We start from the raw sequence: 22675 nt of genomic DNA, 5'->3' as shown, positions 1-22675 counted from the left end.
GGTTCACTCTTCAAAAGGCCACAATGGCCAGGCTTGAGCCAGCCAGAAACTCCATCCTAATCTCCTATGTGGGTGGCAGGAGCCCAAGCACTCGGAAGGGCTTCCACTGCCTTCCCAGGTGCGTTAGCAGGGAGCTGGATCAGAAATAGAGCAGCAGGGATTTGAACCAGTGCTCCAATATGGAATGCTGGCACTGCAATCTGCAGCTTAACCTCTTGGGCCACAATACCAGTCCCCATATTCTCCCTTTGTTGTGTGTTTGCTCATTTGCTCCTGGAGAGCCCTGGGTGCACTGGCGAGATCTGAGAGGAACAATGGGTCTGCAGGAGGATGCATTTGTAAAGGTTTCCTGGGAGGGCACCAGCCTGCCTCTCCTGTCCTTTAATTTTGTAGATGATGGTTTGCTGTGAAGCTTGCTGAAAAACATCTCAAAAATCACTGCTGAATTTCCCAGGGTTGAAATTTGCCTTAGTAGACATTTGCATGCACAGTCTCAGACTTCCCTCTGCCATTACTGCAGGGACCAGGGGCTGCTGGAGTGGGGAGGGGAGGGTGGACAGGGAACTGCGGAGCGGCCAAGGCTTTTACTGTAGCAGGGTGAGGACTAGCTGGGCCCTAGAGTCCTCATTTTATTCATGGGGCTTCTTGATGAGAACTGGCTGGGAACAGGATTAACATTTGCCTGAAGCTGTTTTGAGGCTTAGCATACACGAGGATACTTCATCACATTCATGGAAAATTGAATTAAAAGATAAGTTTTATTCGGGTGCAAAAAAAAATTCTTGAAATCCATCCATACAAGGGCTCTTCAAAACCTGATGAGGAGGCTGGCATTGCACCACCATTTGTGATGCTGGTATCGTATATGAATATGAGTCTCAGCTGTTCCACTTCTGATAGCACTCCTTGCTAATGTGCCTGGGAAAGCAGCAGAGGATGGCCCAAGTGCTTGGGACCCTATCACCCTCATGGGAGACCCAGATGGAGTTCCAGGTTCCTGGCTTCAGCCTGCCAGCCCCTGCAGTTGTGACCATTTGGGTAGTGAACCAGTCGGTGGAAGATCTCTTTCTCTCTTTGTATCCACCCACCACCACCATCATTCTGCCTTTCAAACAAATAAATAAATCTTCAAAAAAGAAACTCATAGAGTTGGCACTGTGCCATAGCAGGTAAAGCTGCTGCCTGCTGAGCTGGCATCCCATATGGGTACCGGTTCAAGTCCCAGGTGCTCTACTTTTGATCCAGCTCCTTGTTAATGTGTCTGGGAAGACAGTGAAAGATGGCCCAAATGCTTCCGCCTCTGTACCCCCATGGGAGAGCTGGAAGAAGCTCCTGGCTCCTGGCTTCGGCCTGACCCAGCCACAATCATGGGAAGCAGTTGGGGAGTGAAGCTGCAGATGGAAGACCTCTCTCTCTCTTTCTCTCTCTCTCTGTAACTCTGCCTTTCAAACAAATAAATTTCCAAAACAGAAACTCATGGGAAATGTGTATTATAAAAAAAAATGCTTGGGCTGCAAAATTTTGCACCCAAATAAACTTATGTTTTTCCCCCAAAGAAATATTTTATTTAGGGATTACAAACGTCATGCATTTCATAAATGCAACTTGAGGAATATAGTGATTCTTCTCACCATACCCACCCTCCCACCAACACTCCTACCTCTCTTGTTCCTCTCTCTCCCATTCGCAGTCCCATTCTCCACTGATACATTTTCAATTAACTTTATATACAGACCAACTCTACACTAAATGAAGTTAAAGCTGCAGGAAGAGCCTGGAGGGAATTCAGCTTGGAGCTCTGTGGGGGGTGGTGTACATGCCAAACTAGAGGAGAAAAAGTGGGGGTCACATTTCTCTCTCCCAAATCACCTTGTAATGGCAACCTGTAACAAGCTGATAAACTTATCTTTTAGTACTATTTTCCACGAACTTGCTGAATTTCTCTTGTACAGCTCTCCCAGCAGCAGGATCCAGGTAAAAGAATATTTTCCCTATAAACCCATTCTAGGTTTGGAAACGAATGTACTCTCAATTACTGGAAATTCCTGGCTTGCTAAATGTGACTGGACAAATTCCCAGAGTCCCTCTTTGATGGCAGAATGTGCTCCCTGAACAGAGGCTGCCGGAGCCCTGCATATTGGGACAAGTGGTCACGCCATGCCTCTGCAGATTGACTCAGGCTGTGCCTGCATGTCCTGCACCAACCCCTCTGGGAATGCTAGAGAATCAGGCTGTGGGAAGGTATTAGGACCCTTTCCTGCAGCAGGAAGGGAGAGAGGGAAAGAAACCAAATGATTTCACTTGTGCACTATCTGCCAGAATCTGTGTTGGACCCTGTTTACCATGATTATACTTCAGAAACTGTGCTGGCATTCTAGTATTTATGGTCATTTCACTTGCAACAACCTTATGGCAGATAAAAACCTCGCTTATGAAGTTCCTTGCTTCATCCTCAATCTATAGACGAGGACCCTGCCAGACCCACACTGCGTAGATTTCATGCCCCTAACAGTCTGGCTCTGTTTCTGGCCCTAATATAGCTCAGCCTTTTATTCGTGCTCTGATTAGAATTTCCAGATAAAATACTGGCCACTCAAATAAACTTGAGTTTATTTGAATAAACACTATTTTTTCTTCTTCTCTTAATATGTGTTTGTTTCCTGTTGATATTCAAACAAATCACCATAAGTTTATGGCATAAAGCACAACAGCTCTATTATCTCACACTTCTGGAGGCCAGAAGTCTGAAAGGGGTCTCCCTGGACCACATTCAAGGCATCAGAAGGATTGCATTCTTTGGGGCCAGTGTCATGGGGCAGTGGTTAAGACGACACCTGCAATGCCAGCATCCCATATGGGCACCATTTTAAGTCTTGGCTGCTCCACTTCCAGTACAACTCCCTGCTGATGCGCCTGGGAAAGCCGTACAAGATGGCTCAAGTGCTTGGGCCCCTGCCATCCACATGGGAGAGCCTGATGAAGTTCCTAGGCTCCTTGTCCAGCCCTGGTCATTGCAGCCATTCGAGGAGTGAACCAGCAGATGGAAGATCGTTCTCTCTGTATCTCCCTCTCTGTGTGTGTAATTCTGCCTTTCAAAGAAATAGTCTTTAAAAAAAAAAAACTGAGTATCACATTCTTTTCCAGAGGCCCTAGAAAGAAACCATTACCTTGTCTGTCTCAGCTCCTAAGGCCACCCAGAGCCCTTAGCTCCTGACCCCTTCCTTGCTTTCAAAGCCTGCAATGGGCAGTCAGCTTCTCAGCCTGCACGGCCCTGGCACAGCCCATCCTGCCTCCCAGTTCCACCATGGATGCCCCTTCTGCCTCCCTTGGGACTTCTCAGAGCGTCCAGGACAATGCTCTTATTCTTACCTTAGGTTGATGAGCTATTTCCATACCCATGGCCTTGCAAGGTAACATATTAATACACAGCTCCTAGGGTTTTGGATTGGACATTGTTGGTAAGTTTATTCTGCTTAGCACAATAAGTAGATCCCAAGTACTGCAAGAGACATAATTATACCAGAATGTATCTGCAGTTGAACAGCGTCTATTGAATTTTGCCTGCTCTCTGCCCCAGGATCCTCTTCTGGGAGCACACACCATTGCTATGGGCCAGGCTTCACGACACAACAGACCCGTGAGGCTAATGTCTTCCCAGGTACCTCTGTGTTGTCTGAATCCCATCAAGTTCAAAGACTTGGACCACCAGCACCTCTTCCACAGTTTACATGCTTGGTCCAGCTTCACACATCCTCCTGTCTGATCCCAGCATGTTTCATGGGGAAGCCAGGAAGCAAGTGAAGTCAGCACCCTAACTTGCCCAAGAGAGATGGACTTGGCCCTGAGGTCCAAATTAGGCAGAGCATGGGAAAGGGGGCTGTCCCAGGAGGCATGGCCTGAGCCAAACCCAGAGCTCACAGGACTGGTACAACTGCATGGAGTCAGCTGCAATGGAGCTGGGCGGCAAGATGAGTGAGGAGGAAGACATGGGTGCAAGGTGCACAGTGGAGCATAGGTGGGAAGCTTAGGTGAGGAGGGGAGAGAAGAGATGAAGAAGCCAGAGGAAGCCAACTAGTGGAGGCAAGAAAGACAAATTAGGGCAGGAATAGAGTCAGAGGACACTGCCACTGTCTGATCTGTACATGGGCGAGGAAGGAGCAGCTTCCTGTGTCCTAGGTCCCTACCTAGCATGCACATGGAAAACCCTAAGGGCAGGACACTAGGGCCAGATGACCCACTGCAGGTGGGCAGCCTCCTGAGATGCCCCAGATGGAGGTTTGCACTGCAGCTGCCATGGGATTAGACACCTTCTGGTTACCTGGGCCCATTTTACCCCAAAGAAAAGTGCTGGCTTTACCTGACACAGGTATTAGAGATCGAGATGCACACCTATAGTCTCTTCAGAAGCAGGACTCAGGGTATGAAAGGCATCCCCTGCGGAGCTGACCATGGACGTGTAGACCAAGGTCAGCACTGCATGGTGTCCTTTGGTGTCCTCTGTGAGGAGGCTGACACAGCAGGGAATTTTTTTCCAGCATCAGACATGGCTGACACTGAGGTGATATTGTTCCTTTCTGCCTGTTTTGTTTGAAATTGGTGCTATGCTTGCCCAACTCTCTCTCTTATATTTGCTTGCATTTGTCGGGCTTCAGGCCTGAGTTGAACCTTCCCCTCCGTCACCATCACCTCCTGCTTTCTCTGGCTTTGCAAAGCAAATCCCTGGACATTCAACACCCTGGGAGCCTCCTTGAAGATATTCCTTTGGTCATTCTAGATAAACCTTGATGAACCAGAGTGAACATTGTGGAAGTCTCAGCCACCTTAAGGCTCTGCTACCCTCACCTTTCAGGTTAAAGAAGCAAGTCACACACTTCCATGCACATGCACGCACCATGGAGAGTTCGTCCTAAGCTTGCAAAATCAACTCAAAGTGGAGACCTATGAATCTGAATTTTAAACAGGTACCTGGGTGAATCTTCTGGAAAGTTTGGGAAACACCAAATGGGTCAATGAAATAGGAGAAAAACCAGCTAAACCCTCCTGGGAAGAGTTTGATGTGCATTACTGTGTTCTATCCCCATGATAAATCACTAAATGTGTAGTCTTACTTGGTTTTGACCATTGAGGTATAAGGAAAGGTATACTCAGAAGTTTTACATCATTTGTCAATTCAGGCCTCAGGCTCTCAGCACCATTCAGACAAGGGCCTTGCAGACGTACTTTCCAGGGGACACAGAAGTCAATGGACCCAGGGGCCGGTGCTGTGGTGTAGCAGGTAAAGCTATTGCATGCAGTGCCACATTCCATATGGGCACCGGTTCGAGTCCTGGCTGCTCCACTTCTGGTCCAGCTCTCTGCTATGGCCTGGGAAAGCAGTAGAAGATGGCCCAAGACCTTGGGCCCCTGCACCTGTGTGGGAGACCTGGAAGAAACTCCTAGCTCCAGGCTCCTATCTTCGGATTGGCAAAGCTCCAGCCATTGCATCCTTCTGGGGAGTGAACCAGTGGATGGAAGATCTCTCTCTCTCTCTCTCTGTAACCCTGCCTCTCTGTAACTCTGCCTTTGAAATAAACAAATAAATCTTAAAAATTCAAAGGGCGCTTTGATCTTCCAAGTCTGCCAAGAAGACCTGCAGCGTTGAGCCCCACACAGTGGCAGCCATGGCCAAAGTCTCCTTACAGTGGCTTTCACCATCTCTTTCCCCAACTTCCCCACATCTGTCTCTTGCTACCTGAAATTCTTTCCCAAAATAAGCTGCCTGCATGTAGACTATTGCTTCAGAATCCACTTCTTGGAAGTCTAAGCTCAAATAGTTGTTTATTTCTTTCTAGGTTTCAAACAGACTTTTTTTTAACTGTTTGAACACTAGTTTTACCATTAATTTTCATAGTACAACACATTAAGGACAGAAATCCTAGATGGGGAGTAAGTGCACAGTGACTCCCATTGTTGATTTAACAATTGACACTCTTATTTATGATGTCAGTAATCACCCGAGGCTCTTGTCATGAGCTGCCAAGGCTATGGAAGCCTCTTGAGTTCACAAACTCCAACCTTATTTAGAAACAGGCTTTTTTTTAAGATTTATTTATTTGACAGGCAGACTTGCAGACCTAGAGAAGGAGAAACAGAGAAAAGTCTTCCATCCACTGGTTCATTCCTCCAAATGGCCGAAATGGCAGGAGCTGGGCAGATCCAAAGCCAGGAGCCAGGAGCTTTCTCTGGGTCTCCCACATGGGGGCAGGGGCCCAAGCACTTGGGCCATCTTCCACTGCTTTCTCAGGCCATTATCAGGGGGCTGGACTGGAAGTGGAGCAGCTGAGGCTTGAACTGGTGCCCATGTGGGATGCCAGCACCACAGACAGAGACTTAGTCTAAGGCACAGTGTCAGACTATAGATGGAAGAGCTGAAGCATCTGTCTGACGATGCCATGGGCATTTTCCCCTGGGTTCTGCTTGTGGCAGATCTGGAGTCCTAGAGCAGCTGTGTGATTTCTGATGGCAGCTTCATCCCTCAGTGTCACGCATGGTGATCACTCCTGTTTGTGATGAACAGCGTTGCTGACTTTTCTGTAGACTTAGAGAGACTTGAGGCACATTCCTTTACTGATTTCTGTTTGCAAGGCTCTCTATGAGCCAGACTCTGTATTCACAGCTGGAAAACCAATGGGCAGAAACAAGGGGTTAATCCCTGAGTTAGGGTCTTATTCAGGCTCATGCCCTCCCCAGCTTAGAAAGTGTGGATGCCACAGTTCACCTCCAGTCCTGCTGCTGTGTCACATCTTTCTGCACCCTTGCCCCCCGAGTCCCCATGGGATCACCATCCTAGCCCCCAGCCACCTTCCCCTTCCTGGCCAGGGCTCTGACCTCCTCTCTAAGCTTCTGATACTTTATAAGTGACCTTTGGGGGAAAGGGCTGGTCCAAATTTACCTGGTGCCCAGACTCAGGTAAATTGAAGTTGAGGCAGAAGTTACAATTTGAATTAGTCTAGTGTGTGTAACTATAAAAAATGTCTGAGAAAAGAAGTTTATTTCACTCACAGTTCTGGGGTACCACAGGGTATGCTACCAGCATCATCTTCTGGTTGGGGCCTCCCGACAGGTGACATCACAGGCCAGGAGTAAGTGTGTTTGGGTGTGTGTGTGTGTGTGTGCATGAGAGAGAGAGAGAGAGAGAGAGAGAGAGAGAGAGAGAGAGAGAGAGACCAGATGTCAAGGAAGGGAATGAAAGACTGAACTAAGAAGGCTCAACTTGCTGTATAATAATCCACTCTTGTAGTAGCTAATCCTGTCTTTCAAGAACTAATCCACATGCTAAATCGGACTTGCCCCAAATGGTAGAGTTGGAAATGTGCCAGGGGATTCCAATACAATCCCATCAAGGTGGCATGTACCAATGCCATCTCACCAGTCCAAGTGATCAATTTCAGTTCACAATTGATCATAATGATAAGTTTAAGAGTCAAAGGGATCACACAAACAAGACTAGTGTCTGCTAATACTAACTGATAGAATTAAAAAGGAGAGAACGATCCAACATGGGAAATGGGATACACAGCAGACTTATAGAATGGCAGATGTCCTAAAAAGCACTCTGGCCTCAGAATCAGCCCTTAAGGCATTTGGATCTGGCTGAAGAGCCCATGAGAGTATTGTAGGCATGGAAAGCCAAGACACCCTGGAAAAAAAAAACCTAAATGAAAGATCTCTGCTAGTGAGATCCCAGTGGAAAGAACGGGGCCATCAAAGAAGGAGGTACCGTTCTCTGAAGGGAGAAGAGAACTTCCACTTTGACTATGACCTTGTCTAAATAAGATCAGAGTCAGCGAACTCAAAAGGTTTCCATAGCCCTAGCAACTCATGATGAGAGCCTAGGGTGATTACTGATGCCATAAACAAGAATGTCAAATTGTTAAGTCAACAACAGGAGTCACTGTGCACTTACTCCTCATGTAGAATCTCTGTCAATGTGTTGTACAATGTGAAATAACGGTATAACTAGTACTCAAACAGTACTTTACACTTTGTGTTTCTGTGTGGGTGCAAACTGTTGAAATCTTTACTTAATATGTACTAAATTGATCTTCTGATATAGAGATAAATGAAAATGAACCTTGATGTGAATGGATGGGAGAGGGAGCGGGAGATGGGAGGGTTGCGGGTGGGAGGGAAGTTATGGAGGGGGAAAAAGCCATTGTAATCCGTAAACTGTACTTTGAAAATTTATATTTATTAAATAAAAGTTTTTTAAAAAAGCTAAGTTAAAAAAAAAAAAGAACTAATCCAATCTCAAGAGAACTCATGCAGTCTCTCAACAAAACCATTAATCCATTCATGAGGATGGCTTCCTCATGACCTCAAATGCCACTTCAAAGCCCACCCAGCTTGACACCATGAATTAAGCCTCACATGTTGGAAAGTTCTGATAGGAGAAGCCACACCCAAGTCACAACACGATGAACGTGGTCACACAGTGCTGAGTGGCTGGGGCTGCCTGCCCTCCTGCCTCCACGCCCAGGTACACACCTCCTCCCTTGAGAGCAGGAAGCCACAGAGCCACCAGCAAAGGCAGACATGCAGCATTGCTCCACTTCATGACGCAGACACCGACTGGGCCTTCCTGCATTTTCCAGGGATGGTGCATCAGTCTCTGAATTTTGGAAGTCACTGCCGTGGCTGCCTTCCTTCAGATGCCCACGCTGTCTGGACAGAGGCCTGGGCCCCTCACAGGCAGCTGTGTATCCATCCTCTCAGCTCCCTCTGCACCCTGGCTCATTAGCTCACTCGGGTTCTCCCTTCTTGTCCTCGGAGGACTTCTGTGGGGAAGTGTGGTGGCCGGTGTGACATCACAAAGGTGCCTGATGGCTCAGCATGTGAGGAAGCTTGCTCTGTGGACGTGGACTGGTGGCTGTGCTGGTATTCGGGCCACATGTGAGGTTGATCAGGGGAGTTCTAAGAGCTATTTCCTCTTCCCACTTCTCTCAGCCGTGAGAAGTACTGGACACAGGCCTCCTGGAACTGACCAGGCCCCAGCTTCGTCTCTACAGATGTTGTGAGGTTATTTCTGCAGGAAAATTTCTTAGAACTGGTGGGAAGAGAAGGGTAGTGCTGGACCCAGCCTAGATGCAGGATGGAGCATACACACCAAACGTAAAATGGAACTTCAGTGGCCCACTTCAGCAGCTACCCCAAGCCCCAAACCTGAGCGGGGACAGGAAGCATCACTGGGTGACAAGTGACACTATGACATGCCTTCCACCCCTTTCTGGAGCCCTGGGGATTGTCTCGTGTCCCACTGCCATGTGTGTGCCTGCTGTGGCTTGAATGTCTGTGTCCCTGCCAACTTCATATTGAAAAGATCTCCAGCGCAGTGGAATTAAGCACTGGGACCTTCAGGAGGTGATTAGACTATGAGGGCTCCTCCCTCGGGAATGGGATTGAGGCACTTGTAGAAGAGGCTTCAGCCCAGGGTTTGGCTTTTTTGGCCTCTCCACCTGCCACCCTGTGAGGACACAGGGCACAAGGCGCCATGTTGAAGCAGAGTAGCGCTCAGCAGCTACTGAACGCACCAGCACCATTATCTTGGGGCCCTCAGCCTCCGGAACTCTGACAAACGTCTGCTCCTTACAAGCTCCCCCGTGACGGGAGCACAGAGGGACGAGGGCAGGGCCTGTGCCCATCCCGTGAGTCCAGAGGTGGCATCCTGCAGCCTCTTCCCTGCCTTCAGCTAACAGAATGACTTGGCACCAGGAATACCTGGGCATCATGCTAGGGGTCAGGATGCACAGTGCACTGCAAATAATTGAAGAACCTGCAAAGAGGGCCTGCAATCCTCCTCCCAAACCCATGTAGGGGCTTCCCTTGTGACTTTGCACCTGGTCTCTGGCTTTGTACAGAGACCCCCTTTCCTCACTTCCTGAGGGGCTCAGCAATCTCCTTGAGGTAGGCTGGGAAGGCAGGCAACTAAGGCTGTGAGAATCACACCGGAAGCAAGAACAACACAAGGGGTGAGGAAGGCGAGCAAAGCACGCAGCCTACAGTGCATGCTTGTTGTCACGGCTGCCATCCTGACAGTCAAGGTTTTCTAACCACGTGACATCTAGGTAAGTGTGACATTCTTACCAACTTAGGCCCTAGGTCTGCAGTAGCCTTCAAAGACCACTACAAAACTGCTGACACAGCCAAGCTGGGTGTATCAGACCACCATGTTACAGGACAATGCCACTTAAACAGAATCCCAGTGGCATCTCACTAAGGGGACTCCAGGGAGAGTATTTTGTGGGATTTCATGTGTCAGCCAGGTCACTCTGAGATGGGCCTTACAAGGAAGGGAACTGGCTGGGATGGGAAAGCATTTTTGCATAGTAGATTTGGATCCAGACGCACAGATGGACGAGGATCATGAAGTGAGTAATGGCATGTCAGGCTGTCAGTGTTGATAAGAAAGCTATTTGGGCATGGCTCCCAGGCTTATCGTCCAGGAACAAGCCCTGTTTAAAGCAAAGCAGGTAAATTATTTTTGCTTGGTCTAATATTGTGTAGCACAGGAACCAGGAAGTATGTTAATTAGAGTTCTCAGGCACCAGATGTAGCTTTTTGAGAATCATTCTTGGGGCAATTAAATGAAAAGCGAGAATGCTTTGGAAAGTGGGACGCCTTCTTCAGGTAACAGACCTGTGCCAGTAACAGCTCTTCACATGTTAGCGTTAGGCAAGGCTGATGTCCTAACCTTTGTTTATCTGGTCAGTTTAGTGGCCAAAGAAGACAGGGGACTTGTGTTAAATGCTCAGAGGGCATCCATCTGGTAAGGAGCAAAGTTCCTTCTGAAGCTAACAAGGTGTGATAATTTTAAGTCTCCAGAGCCTCCAGCCAGGCACCACTTTGTGCAAGTTCCATCTCGTGAATAAATCACATTTTCACCAAATCAACATGATGGCTTTTTGTGACTCTTCCCAGGACTGGGCACTATGCTAGAGGCTAGTAATAAAAGATAAAAAGAGAGCAGAGTCCCATGCTCTGAAGCTAAAAGTCCCCTGGGGGAAAATTGTCATTCTGGCAATGAACGTGATTAGGCAGGGCAGGTGTCCGCTCGAGATTTTTACTTTTGCTTTGTGTGTGTTTCCCTTTGGGGAAGAGGGGGCTGGTGATGGGAGTAGGCAGGTGGGGGTGTAAAGAGTTTCCTGGAGGTTTCGCCAGGAACGGATACTACAGGATGCCTGGAGTTTTTCAGATGCAGAAGGGAAGAGCTGGTGCTGCTGGCTAAAGGACCACTGTGTGTTGGAGCAGAGTGTGCAGGCATGTTCAGGGCACTGCATCCGGGCCAGGAGGGCCCTACATCATTTCTGTGGACAGAGCTCCTCCTTCAAGTCTCCAGCTGTGCAGAGCACCAGAGTCCCACGAAGAGAGGACAGTTCTGTTCAGGGGAGTCGGATGGCAGAGCAAGAGACTACAGAGAGCTAAGCCCTGTTTGGAGACTGCCTTTCCCATAAGGTTTAGGGAGAGCCCCTGGATTTAACTGATCTTCAAAGGAAAGCTTGAAAAGCCAGCACATTGCAGAGGACAAGGAAGGCTAACACCTTAAGAGTTAACCCAGTGGGAGGGAGGAATAGGAGAGCAGCCTCTCACATGGGGAGAGGGTTTGAATGCAGCAGCCACGGGGGCTGCAGCCACACTGTGTGCTCGCCACAGTGAGCTCTCAGACACCAGCATGCAGGCTTTGGCTCCTGCTAGGCGTCTGCACTTGTAAGACATCACAGAATGAAAACGCCTTCCTCTCAAGATGCAGGCTGCGTCAGGCGTGCTAAATGTTACACTGAGCTCCGGCATGCATTATTCATGTGTCATTTACAGTGCCCGGCGCTCCTGCGTGGAATGGCATAGCAATGAGGCCGCATGGGCTGCTGCAGCCTGGGCTTAACTGATTTTAGAGATGTTCAAGTAAAATTGGAGCAGCTCCTTAGCATGCTACCTCTTCTCGTGGGGTCTAGCACATCTAGAAAGTCCTGCTGAGAAACTTGTCTATGGAAGTTTGCTGGCAGGAAATACGCTTATGTGAGAGAGGAGGCAGATGGGGGAAAGAGGAGGGAAAGGGGGAAGAAGCAAGAGAAGGAAATCAATGTGAACTGGAAAGGACTGAGTCCCAGATTAAATCTCTACTTTTGGAACCATTCGATAAGAACAGTGAATAATACCAGCAATCCTGTGTCGGGTTCTTCCATGTGTCAAGAACAGTATCAGTCCTTTGAAGTAGGTGGAAATTGTTCTCCTCATTTCATAGCTGAGATTACAAATGCCTGGAAAGACCAGGAACTGGTCAGTGTGACTGCAGCCCTCAGGCCCCACTCTCAACACACAGATGCACACGGGTGTACACAAAAGGGACTTGAGTCCTTTTTCCCACTGGTTTCTGAGGCCAAGTCATCTGCAATGTTAGTTTCATTGCATTTGTCCAAGGCCAAGTTGGTGTGACAAGGACGTCTGGTGGGAAGCTCAATGTTGATACAGATGTTCATCTTCCGTCAAGGACAGCAGAGGTCCCAAGAGCTAGAGCAAGACTCAAGGTTTGCAGCTGAAATAAAGTTCGGGGATTCACCAAGTTTTCAGAAACTTCATGACTGAATTTACTGAATCCTAAAATGAAAAAAATTTTAGTTTAAGATTTACTTCCAAGTTTGACTACTTTGTTTGAAGCATATGTATTTGAGATATTTTTTGAATTCCGGAGGTTAAGATTTTATTTCTGGGGATGGGCATTTGGCCTAGCAATTACCTGGGATTAATTCCTGGCTCTGTCTCCAGATTCCAGCTTCCCGCTAATACAACCCCTGGCAGGCAGTGGCGAAGGCTCAAGTAATTGGGTTCCTCCCATGTATGGGGGATATCTCCATGGTGTTTCTGGCTTCTGGCTTTGGTGCCAATCCAGCCTCAGTTGTTGCAGGCATATGGGGTGTAAAACCAGTAGACAGGAGGTGTGTGTCTGTCTGTCTGTCTCTCAAAGGAATAAACAACATTTTTCTTTAGAGATTACAAGTCTGTTAGACCAGAAAATAGATAGTAAACCTCTTTAAGAATCACCTTCCAGGAGCAAAGTCCAAGAGCCAACATGGAGCCATCCAGTGAGTGAGGACCTCAGGGGTGGCTAGTCCCACGAGTCTCAAAGTGTGTCCCTGGACCAGCGACACCAGCACAATCCAGGACAATCACTCTCCAAAAAAGCAAATTCCCTGGCCCCACCCAAGGGCTGAGAGTGGATTTTTACTAGCCCTGCCTGTAATTCTGGCACTGCCCAAGTGTCAGAACCACTCAAATGTAAGTCTGTTTAAGCCAATCCCAATTTTACCCAGAAGCCTCAACCTTGGATTCAGATACACTTGCCCATCACCTGACTGTTGGTCACTATCAAGAGAACCCAGTGTCAAATTCTATTCTAAATCTTCTACATGAAGTTTCTTGTTTAATTTTCAAAAAAAAAAATCTGGTGGAACATTCCAGTTTTACAGACAAAGCAATTGAGCCTCTATGCAGTTAAAGGGTCTATCCAGGGTACACACGACATAGCAAGAGCCAGGTTTCCATGCTTCACTGTCTAAATTGGGGCGTGTGTCTACACCACCACCCTGCGCTCATGTGAAGGAGAATCCCTTACTAGCGAAGTCATCCTGAGGAGCGAGGCCACTGGTTATTAGCCCTGCTGAACATGAGCCTGGGCAGGGGGGGATGTTTTGCCCCAATGTTTTATTGAGTTGTTAAATATATATTGTCTTGGGGCGCCAGATTCTGTCCCGGTTGCCCCTCTTCCAGGCCAGCTCTCTGCTATGGCCCGGGAGTGCAGTGGAGGATGGCCCAAGTCCTTGGGTCCTGCACCCGCATGGGAGACCAGGAGAAGCACCTGGCTCTTGGCTTTGGATCAGCGTGGTACGCCGGCTGCAGCGGCCATTGGAGGGTGAACCAACAGTAAAGGAAGACCTTTCTCTCTGTCTCTCTCTCTCTCACTGTCCACTCCACCTGTCAAAAAAATATATATATATATACATAAATATATATATATATATATAGTTAAAAGTTTCCATTCTAACTGTTTTCAAGTGTGAAAATCAGTGGCATTAAGTACGTTCACAAAGTTATGATGCCATCTCCACTATCCATTTCCAGAATTTTTTCATCATCCTCATGAGAAACTGTACACATGAAATTCCCCAATCCTCCTTTCCCAAAGCATCTGGTAACCTTTGTTTTGCATTCTGTCTGTAGGACTGTGCCTATTTGAGGTCCCTCATATGAGTGCAATTGCACAATGTTTATCTTCCCTTTGTATCTTGCTTATTTCATACACCACATGTGTATGTGGTAGCATGTAACAGAATTCCATTTCTTTTTAAGGTTGGATAATGTCCTATTGTACATATGCACTATATTTTGTGTATGCATTCTACTGTTGATGGACACCTAGATTGTTTCTGTCTCTTGGCTATTGGGAATAGTGCTCCTTGAACACCAGCATACACATATCTAGTGGAGACTATGCTTTCAATTATTTGCAGTATGGACCTCACCATGGAATTGCTGGATCATATGGTGTTTCGATGTTGATCTTTTTGAGGAACAGCTTGTTTTCCACAATGGCTGAATCATTTCCCATTCCTATCAGAAATTTACCAGAGTTCAAATTTCTCTATATCTTCTCCCACATTTATTACTTCCTTTTTAAAAAGGAAATCCTCCTAACAGGTGTGAAGTTGCATCTCATGGTGGTTTTGGTTTGCATTTACCTAATGGCTGATGATATTGAGCATCTTTCCATGTGTTTATTGGCTATACGTACGTAGATAGATAGATAGATAAATAAATAGATAGATAGATAGATAGATTCACTGAAGAAGTATCTTTTCAAGTTCTTTACCCATTTTGAATTGAGTTATTGTTGCTATTGTTAATTTATAGGAATTCTTTACATATATTCTAGATATTAATTATTTACTAAATATATGATTTTAAAATATTTCCCCACTCTGTATACAGTCCTTTCACCTTCTTCAGATGTCTTTCGGTGCACAAAATTTTTAATTTTAATAAAGTACAATTTAGTCATCAATTTCCTCTGTTGTCCATGCTTTTGTTGTCACATCTGATAAACCCAATGTTATAAAGCTTTTCTCATATGTTTTCTTCTGAGCATTTTACAAATTCAACTCTTATGCTTGGATTTTTAATCCATTTTGAGTTACTTTTCTGTCTGGTGTAAGTTAAGAGACAAAGATATCTATTTTGAAAGAGGATATCAGTTTTCCCTGCACTATTTATGGAAAATATTATTTTCCCCATTTAAGAGTTTTGTGCACTTGTCAAAAATCAATCAACAAAATATATACAACATTTTAAAAGAACAATAATGGGGATATGTCAAAGAGACCCATGAGAAAACTACAAGAGCTCTTAATGGCCAAAACTAGAACAATTTGATCAAAATGAATAAAGGACAATTTGGATTCTGACCCAAAGTATAAGGTAAGTAGCCAAGAATTCATAGTGATATAAAAATGGTTGAATGACCAAATGTATAAGTATGGGACAATAGACAAATCTCTCATTTGGAATAACTCTAAATAACTCATGCAGATACTACACATATGAGCTATCGATAGTGGCTTCTTTCCAAACAATAACAGCAAAGGAGGCAATAACAACAACTGCACAGAGGAGAAACTTACACACACCACCTCAGCAAGCTGCTCAAGAGCAACGTCAATGACAAATCAGATTGACAGCTTTACCCTTGATACGATGTGACTTGATTTTCCACCCTGAAATCCATAATTCAGTATAATCATGGAAAACATCAGACAAATCCCAACTGAAAGACATTATGCAAAATACATCACCAGTGCTCCTCTACACTGTCAGCGTCATCAAAAAGAAGAAAAATATGAGACATGACCACAGCTGTGAGGATCCTACAGACACAAGAAACCTAAATGTTATATCCTGTATGACATTCTAGGACAGAAAAAGGACATGGGAAAAAATAAGGAAATATGAATAAAATATGACAACATGGTGCATTCATGGTGGCAAATGTGCAATATTAATGTGACATGCCAATAATAAAGTGAGCTACATGTTTGGTAGATGATAACTGTGCAACTTTTCTGAAAACCTGAAACCATTATAAAGTAAAAAGTATACTCAAATAAGAACATCTTACAAATTTCAGTCATATCCATAAGCTATTCTACACTAAAGGATGGAGTCAGGTAAAAAGTAGCAGGAAACAGAAGAATCCAGGAATAAACAGAATTTTTCAGCATTTTGGCTCTTCCTCTCTCCCCTTTGTGACAGACTGCCATCATCCCACCTGCCTGGTGCTCACTGCTGAATGCCATGGACAGGCAGGTGGGATGGTAATTATTCCTTCATCTGGTCTGGCGCCTCTGAAATGTATGACTTTCATCTTAAATGCATCATTCCAGAGCATCTCAAGTAATTTTGGGTTGTAGGTGAGGCACAACATATTGATATACAGCCGTGCTGTAGCTGGCTTCCCTAATGATGTCCTGGGGATAATGACTGATCTCCTGGCATCTGAGGATGTCTTGAGCCAGATCAGCTCCAAGAGGACCGAGGATAGATTCCACTTCTACAGAGAAGTGAAGGATGGGTATGGCCCCCGGTCTCACTACTCCATCTTGCCAGGTGGGAGTGCAGATGCAGTTCAAGGGGAAGCAACCAGAAGAACAATGTTCAGTCTCTCTCCTAAGTTCCAAAGAGCCCCTTGAAGTGTAATAAATGTGAGCCTCCTGAGAGAGACCCCAGAATAAATAGAAAATGCCATAATCTTGGCTGGCATCAAATATGCCTCCTCTTCAATCATCTCTCGAACCTTAATAATGTAAAAGCTCTAAGAGGAGACTTCTAGATGTATCTGTGTCATCATCAAAATTTCAGGGGAAAGACATCAGGCTCCAATTCCTTAGGTGGCACCTGCCAGCACTGACGTACAACTTCAGTCGTGTCTCAGCCGTTCTTGACACAGTCATCTCCTTCCTTCCCTCCTCTGGCACAGCACCTACTCCATCAGACTGGGAGTTTTCAATGCCAGTGTCTGGAGGATTCTGATTTATTCATCTTGGATGCCCATACCAGGCTCTCGGAGAGCAGTTGCTGACTGAGGGTAGAGTGAGTGCAGTCATCCAGCCCCCCAGGAGCTTGGGCCTGATGCTGAGGGACGAGGGTCCATGGATCATGACCTCTACGGGTTGCCAGGCAGCACTGCAAGGTGCAAATAGCTTTTCATCCGGTCGGGTTCTTCGGCGCATATGCTGCTTTTGGCGTTGCTGTTTTTGCCGCATAGAAATCTGCAGAGCACCTCATTTCAAGAGACACTGTGCTACAGGGCGGTGCTGTATGAGGCTTCCAGGGAGAAGAGGCCCATGAAGCTGCAGTCTGGGTGTATGAAAACTCCCTTCTCTCCTCGAGCCTGACAAGAGAGCAGAGTTATTGCCACGCAGGAACATACATCTGGAGGCTGACATTCACAATGTAGGCTTCCTGAGGAATAATTCTGACTCTGTAGCCAAAGAAATGATGCCATTAGCCTTTTCTTGGAAAAGAGACATTTTCAGGATGTGCCCAAAAGCATGGCTGTGCCATTCTTGTCACCCTGCCCTTTGATTGGTACACACTCATCACCCCATGCGGGACTCTCTCCTCCCGTGAGTTATTGGGAAGCATGAGGCACTCAAGGTGCTTTTGAACAAACTTTGTTATCCTTGTCCCCGAGGAAAGCACTCACACAGGAAGATGCTTCCCAAGGAGAAGCATCGTCCTCCTCTCAGTTGGAAAGGAGAAGGGGGCGAGAGGCAGTGTTTACTCTCATAAGTGATGTCATCCATTACAACGGCGCCTCTCTTTTTTCCCCTGTGTGCCTATAAATAATCAACTTAGACTTATTAAATCAGCTCCAACAGTTAACGGCGAGGCCAAAGAATCACATGACTTGGTTTTGAAGAGGCACAGGCCCCCTTCCTGGAGTGTCATTCTCTTTGACATTCCACTGTGCTGTTTGAGAGGTAATGGGAAGGAGTGTTCTCCTAACACCAGGGGGGCTGGTTTCAAAGTGGAGCCTGAAGATTTAGCTGCGCCATTTCCACTCACAGTGGTGACAGGACTGTAACTAAATTCCCACGTGCTGTGCTGCAAATTTCCTGCAGAGCCTGCAGTGGGAGGGGTAAGAGAGTCTGATGTTTAGTGCATCCCTGGGGCAATGTCTCTGGATGTAAGCTGGACGGGTCTCTGATGGGAGGGCCAATGGATGGCGGGATGGAGCCTCTTTCTCCGACCCAGAGAGCTCTTCAATCCAAGACCAGTTTCTGTCTCATAGAAAAAGAAAAGAAAAGAAAAGTCAAATCCTGAGACTCTCTTCCTGGGATTTTTGGTGTCTTCATTGAAGGAAACTTTAAAAAAAAATTGCAAAGACAGTGCTGGTATTGTGGCACAACAGTTTAAGCCACCCCCTATGATGCTGGCATCCCATATTGGAGCATCAATTCGAGTCCCAGCTGCTCCATTTCCAATTCAGCTCCCCGCTAATGTACCTGGGAAAACAGATGAAGGTGGCCCAAATACTTGGGCCCCTATCACCTACATGGGAGACCTAGATGACGTTCCAGGCTCCTGGCTTTGACTTGGCCCAGCCCTGGCCATTGCATCCATTTGGGGAGTGAACCACTAGATTGAAGAGTTATTTCTCTCTCTCTCTCTTTCTTCCTCTCTCTCTCTAAATGCTTATATCTTTTCAAATGTGGAAACTGCCTCAAAGAGTATTTTCCAAATGTCCATGTGAGAGGAATAATCTCCTAATTCTCAGACATTTTGTATTCAAAAATCTCAGCTATTTTCAATAGAATTGGTGGGTTTTAATCAGATCCCTGATCTGAGTGCCTGGACTACTTAGATCAACCATAACTATCAAGAGACACAGTAGCTTGCCAGTGATCATAAAGCATGAGCTGTTTCAAGATCATTGATGCCCCCTTGATTTATGCCTACAGTCACTATTTGCTGACCCCATCCTTTGCCCAGCCAAGTCCTCTCCAGATTTGTTTCTGAATTTTCCTCAAGGAAGAGAGATTTTGCCTATACATGGTTCTTCCAATGATCGATTATTTCATTTGTATGACATTTTCTCATTAAAATCTCATGAATGTGATCCTTGTTCAAAACATGGCTTCAGAGGCTGGAGTTGTGATGCAGAGGGTTATGTCACCAGCATCCCATATAGGAGTGCTGGTTCGAGTCCTGGTTGCTGCACTTCCAATCTAGCTCCCTGCTTATGATCCTGGCAAGGCAGCAAAAGATAGCCCAAGTCCTCGGGCCCTTGCTACCCACATGAGAGACCCAGATAGAATTCCTGCCTCCTGGATTTGGCCAGGCCCAGCTGCAGCCTTTGCAATCATTTGGGGGAGAGAATCAGTATATAGAAAATCTCTTTCTCTCTCTGTCTTTCCCTCTTACTCAGCCTTTCAAGTAAATAAACTAAAACCTTTTAAAAAGATGAATCCAAAGCACTTTGACCCTCTTCTCCTCCCCTTGAGTCTGGACTTCCTGACCGATTAATAAAAAGCAGGAGAAATAATTCTGGCTGTCTTCCTGCCTGTCTTTCGGGATGCTGACTCCTGGAACCCAGCCACCATACTGTGGGACTGCTCAAGCCATCCCGCAGAGAGCACCCAGCCAGGAACTGACTGTCCCCATGCACTCTTCAAGCCTACAAGTGGGCTACTTTCAAAATGGACACTCTAGTCCCATTTGAGCTATCCCAGGTGAAACAAGCAAGACAAAGCTGCCCCTGGGAAACCTTCCCTAAGTTGCATTCATAAATAACTGCTTTATTAAGCTACTGGGCTTTAGGGTGAGTTACATAACTGATACATATTCTGTTAACTAAAAGTGCGGTATGAATATTTTTTTATTAAACTTTTATTTAATGAATATAAATTTCCAAAGTATAGCTTATGGGTTACAATGGCTTCCCCCCTCCCATAACTTCCCTCCCGCCCGCTACCCTCCCCTTTCCCGCTCCCTTTCCCCTTCCATTCATGTAAAGATTCATTTTCAATTCTCTTTGTATACAGAAGATCAGTTTAGTATACATTAGGTAAAGATTTCAACTTTTTGCCCATATAGCAACATCAAGTGAAAAAACTACCATTGGATTACTAATTATAGCATTAAATAGCAATGTACAGCACATTAAAGACAGAGATCCTACAGAATTTTTTTTTTCAAATTAATTAATTTTCTATGCCATTTCCATTTTAACACCAGGTTGTTTTTTTTTTTTTCATTTCCAATTCTCTTTATATACAGAAGATCACTTCAGTATATAATTAGCAAAGACCTCATCAGTCTGCGCCCACACAGAAACGCAAAGTATAAAAATACCGTTTCAGTACCAGTCATAGCATCACTTGGCTTTAGACGACACATTAGGGACAGATCCCACATGGGGTGTAAGTACACAGTGACTCCTGTTGCTGATTTAACAATTTGACACTCCTGTTCATGGCGTCAGTAATCTCCCTAGGCTCTAGTCATGAGTTGCCAGGGCTATGGAAGCCTTTAGAGTTCGCTGACTTTGATCTTATTCCGATAGGGTCATAGTCAAAGTGGAGGTTCTCTCCTCCCTTCGGAGAAGGGTACCTCCTTCTTTGATGGCCCCGTTCTTTCCACTGGGATCTCACTCACAGAGATCATTCATTTAGGTCTTTTTTTTTTTTCCATGATATCTTGGCTTTCCATGCCTGCTATACTCCCATGGACTCTTCAGCCAGATCCGAATGCCCTGAGGGCTGATTCTGAGGCCAGAGTGTTGTTTAGGACATCTGCCATCCTATGAGTCTGCTGTGTATCCCACTTCCCATGTTGGATCTTTCTCTCCCTTTTTGATTCTATCAGTTAGTATTAGCAGATACTTGTCTTGTTTGTGTGATCTCTTTGACTCTTAGACCTATCAGAGCTATCAATTGTGAGCTGAAATTGGTCACTTGGACTAGTGCGATGGCATTGGTACATGCCATCTTGATGGAATTGTGTTGGAATCCCCTGGCACGTTTCTAACTCCACCATTTGCGGCCAGTCCGATTGAGCATGTTCCAAATTGTTCATCTCCTCCCTCTCTTTTTCCACTCTTAGATTTAACAGGGATCACTTTTCAGTTAAAATTTAAACACCTAAGAATAATTGTGTGTTAATTACTGAGTTCAACCAATAGTACTAGAACAACAACAATAACAACAAATACTAAAATGGATAAAGTATTACATTGTACATCTAAAGTCAGGACAGGAGCTGATCAGTTCATTGTTGCTTATAGTGTCCATTTCACTTAACAGGTTTCCCCTTTGGCACTCAGTTGTCACCGATCAGGGAAAACAAATGATATTTTTCTCTTTGGGTCTGGCTTAATTCACTCAGCATGATGTTTTCCAGATTGCTCCATCTTGTTGCAAATGACTGGGTTTCGTTGTTTCTTACTGCTGTATAGTATTCTATGGAGTACATGTCCCATAATTTCTTTATCCAGTCTACTGTTGATGGGCATTTGGGTTGGTTCCAGGTCTTAGCTATTGTGAATTGAGCTGCAATAAACATTAACGTGCAGATGGCTTTTTTATTAGCCAAATTAATTTCCTTTGGGTAAATTCCAAGGAGTGGGATGGCTGGGTTGTATGGTAGGGTTATGTTCAGGTTTCTGAGGAATCTCCAGACAGACTTCCATAGTGGCTTAACCAGTTTGCATTCCCACCAACAGTGGGTTAGTGTCCCTTTTTCCCCACATCCTCTCCAGCATCTGTTGTTGGTAGATTTCTGAATGTGAGCCATTCTCACCGGGGTGAGATGGAACCTCATTGTGGTTTTGATTTGCATTTCTCTGATTGCTAGTGATCTTGAACATTTTTTCATGTGTCTGTTGGCCATTTGTATTTCCTCTTTCGAAAAATGTCTATTGAGGTCTTTGGCCCATCTCTTTAGTGGGTTGTTTGTTTTGTTGTTGTGGATTTTCTTGATTTCTTTGTAGATTCTGGTTATCAATCCTTTATCTGTAGTATAGTTTGCAAGAAAAAGAAATTAAAGGGATACAAATCGGGAAGGACGAACTCAAACAATCCCTCTTTGCAGATGATATGATTCTTTATTTAGGGGACCCAAAGAACTCTACTAAGAGACTGCTGGAACTCATCGAAGAGTTTGGCAAAGTAGCAGGATATAAAATCAATGCACAAAAATCAACAGCCTTTGTATACACAGGCAATGCTTCGGCTGAGGAAGAACTTCTAAAATCAATCCCATTCACAATAGCTACAAAAACAATCAAATACCTTGGAATAAACTTAACCAAAGACGTTAAGGATCTCTACGATGAAAACTACAAAACCTTAAAGAAAGAAATAGAAGAGGATACCAAAAAATGGAGAAATCTTCCATGCTCATGGATTGGAAGAATCAATATCATCAAAATGTCTATTCTCCCAAAAGCAATTTATACATTCAATGCAATACCCATTAAGATCCCGAAGACCTTCTTCTCAGATCTAGAAAAAACGATGCTGAAATTCATATGGAGACACAGAAGACCTCGAATAGCCAAAGCAATCCTGTACAACAAAAACAAAGCCGG

This window comes from Lepus europaeus, chromosome 1 (genome assembly GCF_033115175.1).
Source record: "Lepus europaeus isolate LE1 chromosome 1, mLepTim1.pri, whole genome shotgun sequence".
In the NCBI taxonomy this organism is placed as follows: Eukaryota; Metazoa; Chordata; class Mammalia; order Lagomorpha; family Leporidae; genus Lepus; species Lepus europaeus.
This window is presented reverse-complemented; position numbering follows the sequence as displayed.